This window comes from Micrasema longulum, unplaced genomic scaffold (genome assembly GCF_059751315.1).
Source record: "Micrasema longulum isolate JH-2025_06_02 unplaced genomic scaffold, ASM5975131v1 h1tg000730l, whole genome shotgun sequence".
NCBI classification, from domain to species: Eukaryota; Metazoa; Arthropoda; class Insecta; order Trichoptera; family Brachycentridae; genus Micrasema; species Micrasema longulum.
In genome coordinates this window covers 1649973-1662825 of record NW_028277925.1, presented here as the reverse complement: position 1 = coordinate 1662825, position 12853 = coordinate 1649973, and the positions used below count along the sequence as shown (strand labels likewise).

The 12853-nt window shown below is 35.9% G+C and overlaps 1 long non-coding RNA gene across 3 annotated transcripts; it reads left to right on the top strand.

Annotated features, from left to right (window-relative positions):
• Window positions 1–725: 725 nt before the first annotated feature.
• Window positions 726–12452, top strand: LOC148279353 (uncharacterized). 3 transcript variants are annotated; one of them, XR_015822908.1, is made up of 3 exons: window positions 726–876; window positions 8494–8606; window positions 11970–12452. It is a non-coding gene; the product is annotated as an uncharacterized LOC148279353 (long non-coding RNA). The 3 variants fall into 3 exon arrangements; XR_015822907.1 differs by lacking the exon at window positions 11970–12452 and adding an exon at window positions 8727–9051 and having other exon boundaries at window positions 8494–8631; XR_015822906.1 differs by having other exon boundaries at window positions 729–876; window positions 8494–8631.
• Window positions 12453–12853: the final 401 nt, after the last annotated feature.

Sequence of the window (12853 nt, the reverse complement as noted above, 5' to 3'; positions counted from 1 at the left end):
TAAAGGCTGATTTCAGCGAATTAAGTAAATAATACATTTTGTATTATTACAAAAAGTTAGAGTTTAGCGCCATTTTCAAAGTAACTTAGAAACAAAAGAATTTCTTTTTTAGATTATTAATTTTAAGTTGAAAGTTCAAGTCTGACTCGCTCGAACTTAAATTTTGCATTTTAGGTCGACATTTTTGTAGGTTTTATTAATGTTACGAAACTGATTATTTAATGCGTGAAGAAAAATAAAAAAATAATGATTTTCAAAAAAAACCCAAAAACCTTCCAGAAATTAAAAAATAAACGATCCGGTCGAAAATGTTAAAAAACCAATTTAAAAATCATAACTCGAAAACTACGCGAAATCACGGAATATACATAGTGGTGAATCAGATACCCCTCAATATGAGGCACTTACATTTAACCTTTGGAGGTCACTTCTCCGCCCCCTTGTATATCCGATTCAGGATATAATGTATCCGAAGATATAGTATATAGTTGTGTCCGGAGTTACCCATGCCTATATTGGAGTGTTGAGGTTTTTGGTTTATTAATATTAGTTTATTTGCACACGGACGGTCGACTATTGTACGATTGAAAAAAATTGGCTAGGCGTTTCGGAGTTTCCATAGACTAAAGATATAATATCATGATAAATATAATAGTATAGGTAGTTACCACAGACTAAACATATAATACTGAAACTTTAGTCTGTGACTGGTAGTTACCATGGTTACTGATATTAAAGATGGCGTACTGCGAACATTGAGTATTTTGTATTGTTCAAAAATTGTGCGATCCGTTTGTTTGCAATTTTTGCTTCTTACAGATAAAGAAACCAAGTGGAATTTTTTTTATAACATCAACTTACTCTGGGATCGTTAAGGTTTGTAAATTGTTATATTTATTGCATGGTTTTACTGTAAAATTTATGTTTAACAAATTCGATATATTTTTGACGTTTGTAGAGATTTATGTAAACATGTCTTGTTTTCAACGGATATATTAATTTTTCCATAAGTTATCAACGTTAATATTATATGATGTCAGAATTTGTACAGTAGATAATAGATTTTAATATTAAACTCGTAAATAATTTTAGGTTATTTTTCTTTATGCACCTAAAATCTTATTCCAAGCATTATCCAGCACTTATGTAGGTAATGACTACTAGTCAACTTCTTCTTCTTCACGTGTCATGTTGGGTCCCCCCGACGTTGACGATCACTTGGGAGAAAGCTTCCCTATCCTGAGCAGTTCGAAACAGCTTCTCCACAGTTCTAATCCTGGTCCATGCTCGGATGTTTCGAAGCCAGGAAAGCTGTTTCCTTCCGGCCTCTCTACGTCCCTCGATCTTCCCCTTCATGACAAGCTGAAGTATGGTATTGTGGCGGGTCGACAACGACGGCACGAGCCGAACATTGCCGAACGCCGACGTAGAGCGTACGAACGGGCCAAACCGGCTTAGAGAATACTACCGGATTCCGACCTCACCGCACGCGTCTTCGAGGCACAAAATTACCGCCAATTTAGATTTACCAACTTCATTTTATTTTGCCTAATATAGTTATTAGAATCCTTCTTTCAATGTGTTAGCTTCAGTAGTTTAGTTTCGTGAATAAATCTTTGTGTAAAACGTAAGTACCCTGTTTTACTTGCTCTCATTCTGTGCACCCACATAACTTTGTACATCACAAAATTAGGCCACCAACTAGGTGCCGACATAAAAGTGGTATACCCCGACGTTTGAACACGAAAACACAACATTAAACAATCAATCACGGTGACCCCATTCAAATTCCATAAAAATTGCGCAAAATTTCAGACAGAAATATCTTCGCTTGACAAAATTGTACAACAATTACTTTTTTTCGGTCGGTACATGAAAAATTTAAAATTTCATTTTTAATTTGATTGCACTTTTAATTTATTTGTAATTAATCAAGGTTAATCTATTTCAAGGTTAACTTATTGTAAGGTTAATTAATTTAGTATAATAGAATTATATTATAATAATTATAATATATAATAGAATTAGATTTTTCAAAGACCGAGCGAATCGAGTGAATTTTTCTGTCGGTAACAATCTTCAATGTAAATGTAACTAATGTAAATGTAATTAATGTAACTAGTGAATTGATTAAACTGTGATTAATTTCTTAACAATATTACTCGGCCGGGATTAATTCAAACAGGTGATTCATAATTTAACTAAAATTATTATAAACAAACATAATATAATACGTTCGAGCGACTCGCTCACCAAAAATCGCACGCCGAGTAATACATTCCTACAACACATATAAATTTTATTTTTTTTTATTTTTCTTGAGTCGAACACACAAACAATTCACACGAACATTTACATAGGGTGCCAGATTGAGTAGAGGTACTTACAGGGTACCGGAACATAATTATTTTTGACAAATATTATATGGCGAGACAAGCGTGACGGAGGCATCCGAAAGTTTTCTCCTTGTGAACGCACTGCGGGAGTAAGTTTTTTTTTTTTACCAGCGAAATCTATCGGAAATATTTTTCAGCTGGCGCAGTCGTTCACAATACTTGCAATTTGTAAAATTTTATTTTTGTAAACAACTTGAAACTATCAAACAAACAGATATTCGGGCGACTAAGCCGACGAATGTTTAACTTAGTACGTGGACATTAGTATCCATACTTTTTTTCTATATACATTATATCGTGTGACTGTACTATATATGTTTATATTTTTAACCTAGGCTATGCATGTTATTATGTGTTACAGATTTGAAGTTTTACCATAAACATTTTTAAACTTGATATATTGTACAACGGACAATCAAAAGGAATATTAATATTGAGGGGACCACTCAGGCTTGGAGAATACAAATACCTAATAGTTGGAAAATGTGTTCCGCCGTATGGTAAAATAATTATTTAAATTTTCTGTTTTTAATTTTCTTTTCTATAACTTGCACAGTACATACATAACAAATAGTGACTCTGACATTTAAAAAATAAATATTTTTGTTTGAAATTTAAATTTAAATTTAAATTTAAATCTAATAATTTAAACTTAACTTTTTAATACAACTACACTCATTATTGAATACTTTTATTTCAATATTTTAACTTATACTGTAATCATTATTACATACATTTTTCTGAATTTTTTTTTTAAAAACGAATATTTTTAAACTGTAAACAATGGCTAACAAGGACAACACTGACTTGACAAATATCAACACAGCAAACAACATGTTCCACACGGATAGGATTAGCGTTAAACTACCACAGCTATGGGTGAACAACATCGAACTTTGGTTTAAACAGATAGAAGCACAATTCGAGTTGGCAAACATAGTTTCAGAAGACGCACGTTATAGTCACTTAGTGTCAAAACTTGAACAAACGCACATAGAACAAGTTTCAGATATTTTACTCTTGGAACCGAACCGAGCAAAATATACGAGGCTGAAGGAAGCTATAATCCAACGCATGGGCTGTCCACAGGACAGAAGGAGAGAAAAACTGTTTTCTTCCTTACAGCTTGGGGATCGAAACCCATCCAGCCTACTTAGAGAGATGCGGACGCTAGCAATAGGTTTACAAATAGACGAAACGACGTTGCAATACTTGTGGATACAACAACTGCCCAAGACGATCCAAGCGCATTTAGCCATAAGCGAAGATGACTGGGATAGGCAAGCGACGATAGCAGATCGCCTAATACAGGTGTACACACAGGATAATGTAGCGGTAGTAGGTACCAACAATAAAAATAACATTTGTAGTTTAGAACAGTCCGTACAAGCTCTAACCCATAAGGTAGAGAGTTTATTTCACACAATCAACAAACAGCATAGTCACAACAACAATAACAATAGATTCAAACACACAACAAGTAACAGCAGTAACAATTTCAATAACAACAAATACAACAACAATTTCAACAAAACAAGCTATAGGGCCAACGGAAATAACAAGAAAACTATTCTTTGTTACTTCCACACAAAATTTGGCGATCAAGCTAAGAAATGCGTCACACCATGTGAATTTAAACCGCATCTAGCTTCAAAAAACTAGATGGTCGAATCATAGCGGAGGCGGCTGATTCAACCAACACAACACGTCTCTTTGTTAAAGATCGTGATACCGGTGTGTCATACCTCGTTGACTCCGGATCGGAAATATCATTAATTCCTAGATCTTTACACAAACGCCATGGAGAAAAGTCTAAGCTAATTCTCTATGCAGCGAACGGGACTACGATCCAGAATTTCGGAGTTACCACGGTAACACTGAATCTGGGATGTAAACAAATGTTTACATGGAAGTTTATAATAGCGGATACGACACGCCCTATTATAGGAGCAGATTTTCTCCACAACTTCCACCTGTTAGTAGATGTTAGGAACAAACGGTTAGTAGACAATACAAACGGCAAGATAGTCAGAGCATTTGACATCTCCACAAACAACAACATAACATGTTCCATATCATTAACAGACAAAACCAACATTTACCACTCACTCATATTGAAGTATCCACAACTAGTAGATATCAATAAACCATACGCAGGGCTGGATAAACACAACACAATCCACCATATAGATACCCGTGGCAAACCCGTTATGTGTAAGACTCGTCGGCTGTCCCCAGAACTACTGAGGCAGGCGAAGCAAGAGTTCGATCACATGGTGGCTCAAGGTATTTGTAGACCCTCCAAGAGTGAGTGGGCCTCTCCATTGCATATGGTGAAGAAGAGCGATGGTACTTATCGCCCTTGTGGCGATTACCGTAGCTTAAACGCACAGACGGTACCTGATCGTTATTCCTTGCCACATATCCACGATATATGCAATGACTTATTTAACTGTAAAATTTTTTCCAAAATTGACTTACAACGAGCATATCACCAAATTCCAATTAATGAAACTGACATTAAAAAGACAGCTATAACCACACCATTCGGGTTATTTGAATTTGTAAGAATGCCATTCGGACTATCATGCGCTGCACAAACATTCCAACGGCACATCAACGAAGTCACAAGAGGTCTAGAAGGAGTACACGCATATATCGACGATATATTGATCGCTTCACCAGACGAAGAAACACATGTGGAACACTTAAAAGCTTTGTTCCAGCGACTTCAAGATCATGGAATGGTGGTAAACCCATCTAAATGCGAGTTTGCCAAGAAAACACTGTTATTTCTTGGTTATGAAATTTCGGCTGAAGGCATCGGACCCTCGCCAACAAAAGTGGAAGCCATCACGAACCTCAACAAGCCAGAAACCATTAAGCAGTTGAGAAGATTCTTGGCCATGGGAAACTTCTACCGAAGATTCATACCACGAGCAGCACACAAATTGATACGACTACACGATTACCTCAAGGGAGCAAAAAGAATGACAACAGAAAAGTAGAGTGGAACGAAGTCACTACACACGATTTCGAAGAGGTCAAGAACTCGCTGATCAACGCCACTAAGCTTAGCTACCCAGAGGAAAGCAGCAAGATGTCAGTGTGGACAGACGCCTCAGATTACGCAATCGGAGGCGTGCTACAACAAACCACAGACGGCATCAACTACAAACCGATAAGTTTCTTCTCAAAAAAGTTGAACAAGGCTCAGTGTTCATATAGTACGTACGACAGGGAACTACTAGCCATTTTTGAGACTGTAAGGTACTTTCAACATTATCTGGAGGGCAGAGAATTCTGTATATACACGGACCATAAACCACTACAATTCGTGTTTAGAAGGAAAAGTCACGACAAAGAAAGCCCCAGACAACTCAGATATCTAGACTACATCTCACAGTTCAGCACGGACATCAAATACATAAAAGGAGAAGACAACGTCGTCGCCGATACCTTATCAAGAATCGACATGATCGAACAAGAGGCAAACATATCGTTCGAAAAGATCCATAAAGAACAAAGGCAGGACAACGAACTACTCGCACTCTTGGACGACAAGAACACTGCTCTGAACCTGATCAAAACCAACATGCAGGGACAAGAAATCGTCTTCGATCTCAACAAAGGCAACATGCGACCGTACATCCCAAAAACGCTACAGAGATCTTTCTTCAACCAAGTGCATAACCTCAACCATGCAGGAGCCGACGCCACGACCAAGACCATCAGTCAAAGAGGCGTCTGGAAAAATATGAAAGCAGACTGCGCAGCTTGGACGAAGGCCTGCATACCCTGTCAGAAGAGCAAAGTCAACAAACACACGAGGACACCGATCATCAAGATCGACATGCCGAGACAGAAATTCTGCGTGGTCCATGTCGACCTCATCGGACCTTTTCCACCATCAGAGGGACTGAGGTACTGCCTCACATGTATCGACCGATACACTCGATGGGCGGAAGTAATCCCTATCGCAGATATCCAGACCCACACAATCATCAGAGCCATCTGGGACAACTGGATTGCGAGATACGGCGTACCGGAGAAAATTATAACTGATCAGGGTAGGCAATTCATGTCTACGGACTTTAACTTGTTTTGTTCCAGATCAGGCATAGCACACTCCAACACGACGCCTTACCATCCACAAAGTAATGGCATGATCGAGCGATTTCATAGAACGCTGAAGACGGCCATTAAAGCTCACCACCCTGTTCCGTGGACAAAATCGATCAGCACCATACTACTCGGACTGAGGGCCACACTGCGCACGAATGCAGAGCACTCAGTAGCAGAGATGCTGTATGGGTGCAAACTAAAGTTACCAGCAGACATCCTGGAGCAGACGAACGACTACATTGACCCGGACTCCTACACTAGGCAACTGGTAAATTTCATGCAAAACGTCAAACCAAGGCCAGTCGAGCACCACAATAAAGGTAACGTTTTCATCCACCCGGAACTAAAGAGAGCCACACACTTGTTTCTGAGGGACGACAGAGTGTACAAACCCCTGATGCCGAACTACAAGGGGCCCTACAAGGTCATCACCAGGGCGGAAAAGACGGTAACACTGGACGTGGATGGCGAACATAAAAAGGTTTCGCTGGACAGGTGCAAGCCGGCGTTCCAGACAGCGGAAGAACGAGCCAGTCCAGCAGAAACGGAAACACCAACAGAACAACCGGCATACACAACGCGTAGCGGCAGGAGGGTGATACAGCGTCAGTTTTGAAAAACAGATTTCAAAACTTGGAAGGGGGCTGTGTGGCGGGTCGACAACGACGGCACGAGCCGAACATTGCCGAACGCCGACGTAGAGCGTACGAACGGGCCAAACCGGCTTAGAGAATACTACCGGATTCCGACCTCACCGCACGCGTCTTCGAGGCACAAAATTACCGCCAATTTAGATTTACCAACTTCATTTTATTTTGCCTAATATAGTTATTAGAATCCTTCTTTCAATGTGTTAGCTTCAGTAGTTTAGTTTCGTGAATAAATCTTTGTGTAAAACGTAAGTACCCTGTTTTACTTGCTCTCATTCTGTGCACCCACATAACTTTGTACATCACAAAATTAGGCCACCAACTAGGTGCCGACATAGTATATTCATCACCTCAACGCAGCCAAAATATGAAATCTTACGGAGCTTAACAGTGGTGAATAGTTCTCTATTAGTATTGGCTCTACGTAATACTTCATTGTTGGTTATCATATCGGTCCAAGATATTCTTAATATTCTACGGTGGATCCACATTTCAAATGCTTCAAGGCAGTTTATAATATTAACTTTTAGAGCCCACGCCTCTACACCGTACAGTAAGACAGACAATATATAACATTTGACAATTCGTTGTCTCAGCTTAAGGTTTATATTATCGTCACAAAATTTTTTTTTCATTTTGTTGAATCCTGTTCGGGCTGCTTCTATTCTGCATTTTATCTCAATGTCGGGGTCTAGATTTTCTGTGATAATACTGCTTAAGTACCTAAACTGTTTCACTCTCTCAATATTGATACCTTTGAGTTGGAGATTTACATTTAAATGACTCTCTCGGCTAAAAACCATAAGTTTAGTTTTGTTTCCATTAATATTTAAACCAAAACGTTCACCGACGGAGTTAATCTTATCAAGCAGTTCTTGAAAGTCTGCAATTAGAACGGTGTCATCTGCATATCTAATATTATTGATAGCTACACCGTTTACCTTCACACCGAGATTTGTACCAATCAGAGCTTCTTTGAAGACCAAGTCAGAGTACAGGTTAAACAAAGTAGGCAAGAGAAGAATCCTGTCGGACCCCTCGCTGAATGGGAATACCTTGTGAAGTATTTCCATTTTCCAATTTAATAATAGCACTCTGGTCCCAATATAGGTTTCTATTATTCTCACATCCTTTTCGTTTATACCGCAGCTTAGCATTTTTATCAAATCTGAGTGTTTTACTCTGTCAAATGCTTTTTCGTAATCAATAAAACAAGCGTAGATGTCTTTTCTTTGGTCAAAACAGTTTTGCACTACTAGGCAACACAAAACTTTAATCTTCAGTCTGAATGTTGAATTTACAAATATCTTATTTATTTCCAGATAACTGAAAACAAAAAGTCTACTCGACTACGGTCATAATACCAGAGAAAATGTCAAACAATTTCATTAAATCAGACTCCCACTTAGAAGAAAGGACAAAATTCAAGCTCAAGGTTAAGACATATTTTATTTTATAAGGTAATTCAACAAAGATACATTCTTGAAAACATATAATTTGTAGATATTATTATTCCATACAATTTCACATGCTTATAATATATCTTCAATTATAGAATACCTTTTGGGACTACAACTGTTACAACTGATTAACTTGCGAGTTCCGGGCCGGGTTACCCGATTTAATAAACTATTCTATGTAAATCTATCCACAACAAACTACAGTGCACACTCGCCAATAAGGAGAATTCATGCATTTGCAAATGAATACGCAAATGACGTAGATATATTTAATATAACACTTTTGAATTTTAAAAGGCAGTGTATCAATTTACTATCTTCATATTGTAATACCTAAATAATACTGCGTTGTTTTCAATTGTTTACCGTTTATTGACTTATATATGTATTCTAAATAAATATTTTTCTAACTTCTTCTAATTTTAAGATTATTTTAATACAACTTATACTTATAAAAATGTACTCCCGTTCTCCACTGCAATACATGTATGTAATATTATGTATCCTCATATATTTTCAACTAATATGTAATGAATTTAATTTTTTTTTTTTTTAATTTAAATTTTTCTTACTCTTCTTAATTCATTTTTATTTTTGCTCCTTTCTTTGTGTAAAATGCATTTCTGTCTTCATATTTAAAAATGCACTTCTGTCCTTTTCACTTTTATACTAATATGTAAAGATGATATTTTTCTTTTTCTTCTAAAAATCATTTATTTATTTTTTGCTACTTCTTTGTAAAATACATGTCTTTATTTGTATATATGTATGTAAAACATGTAAAAGCCTAAAAGGCGTTTAAATAAATAAATAAGGTCGCAAAAGGCGGATGGCGGGAAAGTTGACTCCATGACACTAGGTGAAAAAATGGTTCGGGGTGCAAACATAGCTAAGGCGTTTGTAGGTCATTTTAAAATAGTCTGTAACAATGAACCTCCGCTTCTGGATGTTAATATTGCTAAGCAATGTTCACAAACCGGTGCACAGTTTACTGATGTTCAAAACATCAATGAGAAAGTTGTGGCCGACTTCATTAAAAAATGAAGTAATTCTAATTCTCTCGGTCCAGATTTTATTCCGACATTTTTCTTAAAAGTTGTGTGAAACTGATAAAAAAGACCACTTTATTTTTTGTATAATCTTTCTATTAATACCACATAGAAGATGTCAAAAGTAAATCCCATACATAAGAGTGGATCTAAGTCACCCGTAGAAAATTACAGACCTGGAGCTATTCTTTCTGCACCAGCTAAGGTATTTGAAATCATAATATTGATGAACAACATGGGTTCAGGAAAGGCTGCTCGATTGAGACAAACCAAATGGTTTCTCGAACTACGTCCTGGGAGCTCTGAATGCAGGACATCAGGTAGACTGTTCATATAATGATTTCGCCAAGGCCTTTGATACTGTTGACCATGATGTCTTATTAAAACAGCTGTATGAGGTCGGTTTCTCAGATGGTATATTAAAATTAATGGCAAGCTACCTCTAAAATAGAAGCCAATATGTTTCCAATGGTCTATTTGCGTTATAGTGCTTCTATACTTTCTCAGGTGTCCCGCAAGACTCTTACCTGGGTCCATTGTTGTTCTCTATTATCATTAATAATATTAAAAATGAAATTTTGAACTCGTGTTTTCTGTTATTTGCGGATGACTTAAAACGTTTCTTAAAGGTGACAACGTTGGATGATTTTTGTATTCTCCAAGTGGATATATCTAATAAGTGTTATCAGCTTGAAAGTACCTCTTCGAAATACTCGGCAGCTAACGTTATTTTTTGAATCTCCTGGCAGTCACAATTATTATTACAATTCACCAATACCTAGACTACACCGGCTAGGTAACGAGTATGGTGAAGTTGATATATTTTGTCTGTCTTTATATAAATATAGGTTAAGTATTCAAAAGGTTATAAATTTATTTATGTAAAATTTCTTAATATTTTTCTTTATTTACTATTTCTTTTTCTCATGTATCTCTTTTATAATGTATAAACTTATATGTATGTATATGTATGCGTGTATGTTTTCATATGTAAATTTTTAAAATATTTTTCTATGTACCATATACCTATGTTGGTACATTTCCTGATTTTTACTTATTATTGTATCTTTTAGCTTTTCTTATGTTATCTTTTATTTTAACCAAATTTACATACTCATGTTTCACTGCTGCACTTAAATGTAATTTCTAAAATATGTAAAAGCCCATTGGGCGTGTAAATCAATAAATAAAATAAATAAAATAAAATATGTGAATTGGGTAGGCGAAACAAACTTAGATTTAACGTTTCCAAATGTTTGGTCACGTCTTTCATTAGGGTCCAAATAACTTCTTTTTTTTTGCTACAAAATGAATGACCAGAATCTGCTACGAACATCGAATGTTAAGGTTCTGGGTGTTAGATTTGTGAGCACCCTGACATTTTATGATCACATAGAGGCAATCAGAGGTAAATCATTGAAGACGTTAGGGTTTGTCCTGCGTACTGCCAGGGTTTTCGAAAATATCCACGTACTGAGAACTCTTTACACCTCCTTGGTGTGAAGTAGAGAGAGTGGCTCGATGATTTGAGGGCCAAATGAACTGAAGTACTTTCTTATGATAGAGAAAATGCAAAAGAAGTTTCTAAGATATCTCTATGTGAGAAAGTGCAGGTTTTATCCTTGGCTCTACCTGACCGATTTTCTCCAGGGTATGCTTGGCTACGAAAGTTTAGAGACTAGAAGGAATGTGTATCCGACTACAGATTATTATCGACTGTTGAGCAGTATGGTCCATACTTCTGAGGTTGTGATGAGCATTGGTTTGTATGTTCCTGAAAATTACCCAAGACAATGTCAGCATAGATTATTTCATATTCCAATTTACAGGACCAACCTGCTGATGGTTATGTCTATTGGAAGGGCTACCACTATGCTAAACAACATCGCTCTGGATATTTATCTATTCCATGTAGCCGAAGGGGTTTTTCGGAGCAGGATTCTCCTACTATTTTGACAAGAGTCTCTTTATGTATCTTTTTCTTTTTATAATTTGTACATGTTGAATTTTATGTTATAACGTTTATGTTATTTCAAATAAATTAAATTAATTGAAATAGAATTTCACAAAAAACAATTAAACAATTTATAAATTTATTTTATTTACAATGTTACTTGTTAGAGCACACATAAAAATACATTTATGCACTACTTCAAGATTCAAAATAAAACATTGCTGGCTTTGATCATTGAATAAGCTATAGACTGACCTCATCAAAACAGTTTAAAAAATAAGGTAGCTATGTAAAAGATTTGTAATTCTAATTCTAATAATTTGTTATTTTTTCAGAAATTATTACTATCACTGAAAAATGCACCGAAGTATTAAAAGGGTGCTTTAATGCATTTGAGATAATTGCAGACAGCTTGGAATTTCTAGTGTTACACAGTAGATGAGTTTATGCAATACTGCTTTTTAAACTCATCCACGCGGAGTACCTAGCTATAGCCTATTAACAATGGCGGTAGAAGACGCCCGACTGACTGAATTGTCAACTGCATCATCGGCAAACTCTAGGTCGCAGAGTTTTTGGAAGTATGAGATGGATATTCATCGATCTAGTGGAATTGATTTCCTTAGAAATATAAAAAAGTAACGATGTAAGGACGCTATTTTGGCAAACTCCAGGGGTCTCAAACCAATGTGTGCCAATATTGTTAATTCTGATTCGACATTCGCTATTCTAGCGAAGGGCAAAATCTTCTTTAGATACTTATTGTAAATTCATAATGAAGGTAAATAAAGCTCAAAAGAATGTTAGTATTTACTTTATACCTAATTGAGTTTTATTAACTCCTGGGAATAATTTGTATTGTATGATTAATAAATAAAATTTAATATAATAAATAAAAAAAACATAATAATTAAAAAAACAAAAATTAATTAATAACTCTTTCAAAATGTTTGTCTATTCTTCATTCCTCATCTTTATTGATTTATTTGACACTTTATATACAATATATATATACACATACAATATATATATACATATACAATATATATATATACACATATAGGGCGGGTATATTGCCTTAGGGCAATTTCTTCTTACCTACCCAAACCGTTCAGTTTGAGAAAATTATAAATACATGGACATATTGAATCTTACAATTTTATACATAAATTAAAAACAAAGATTAACAAAATAAAAATAATAAAGAAAAAAATTAACA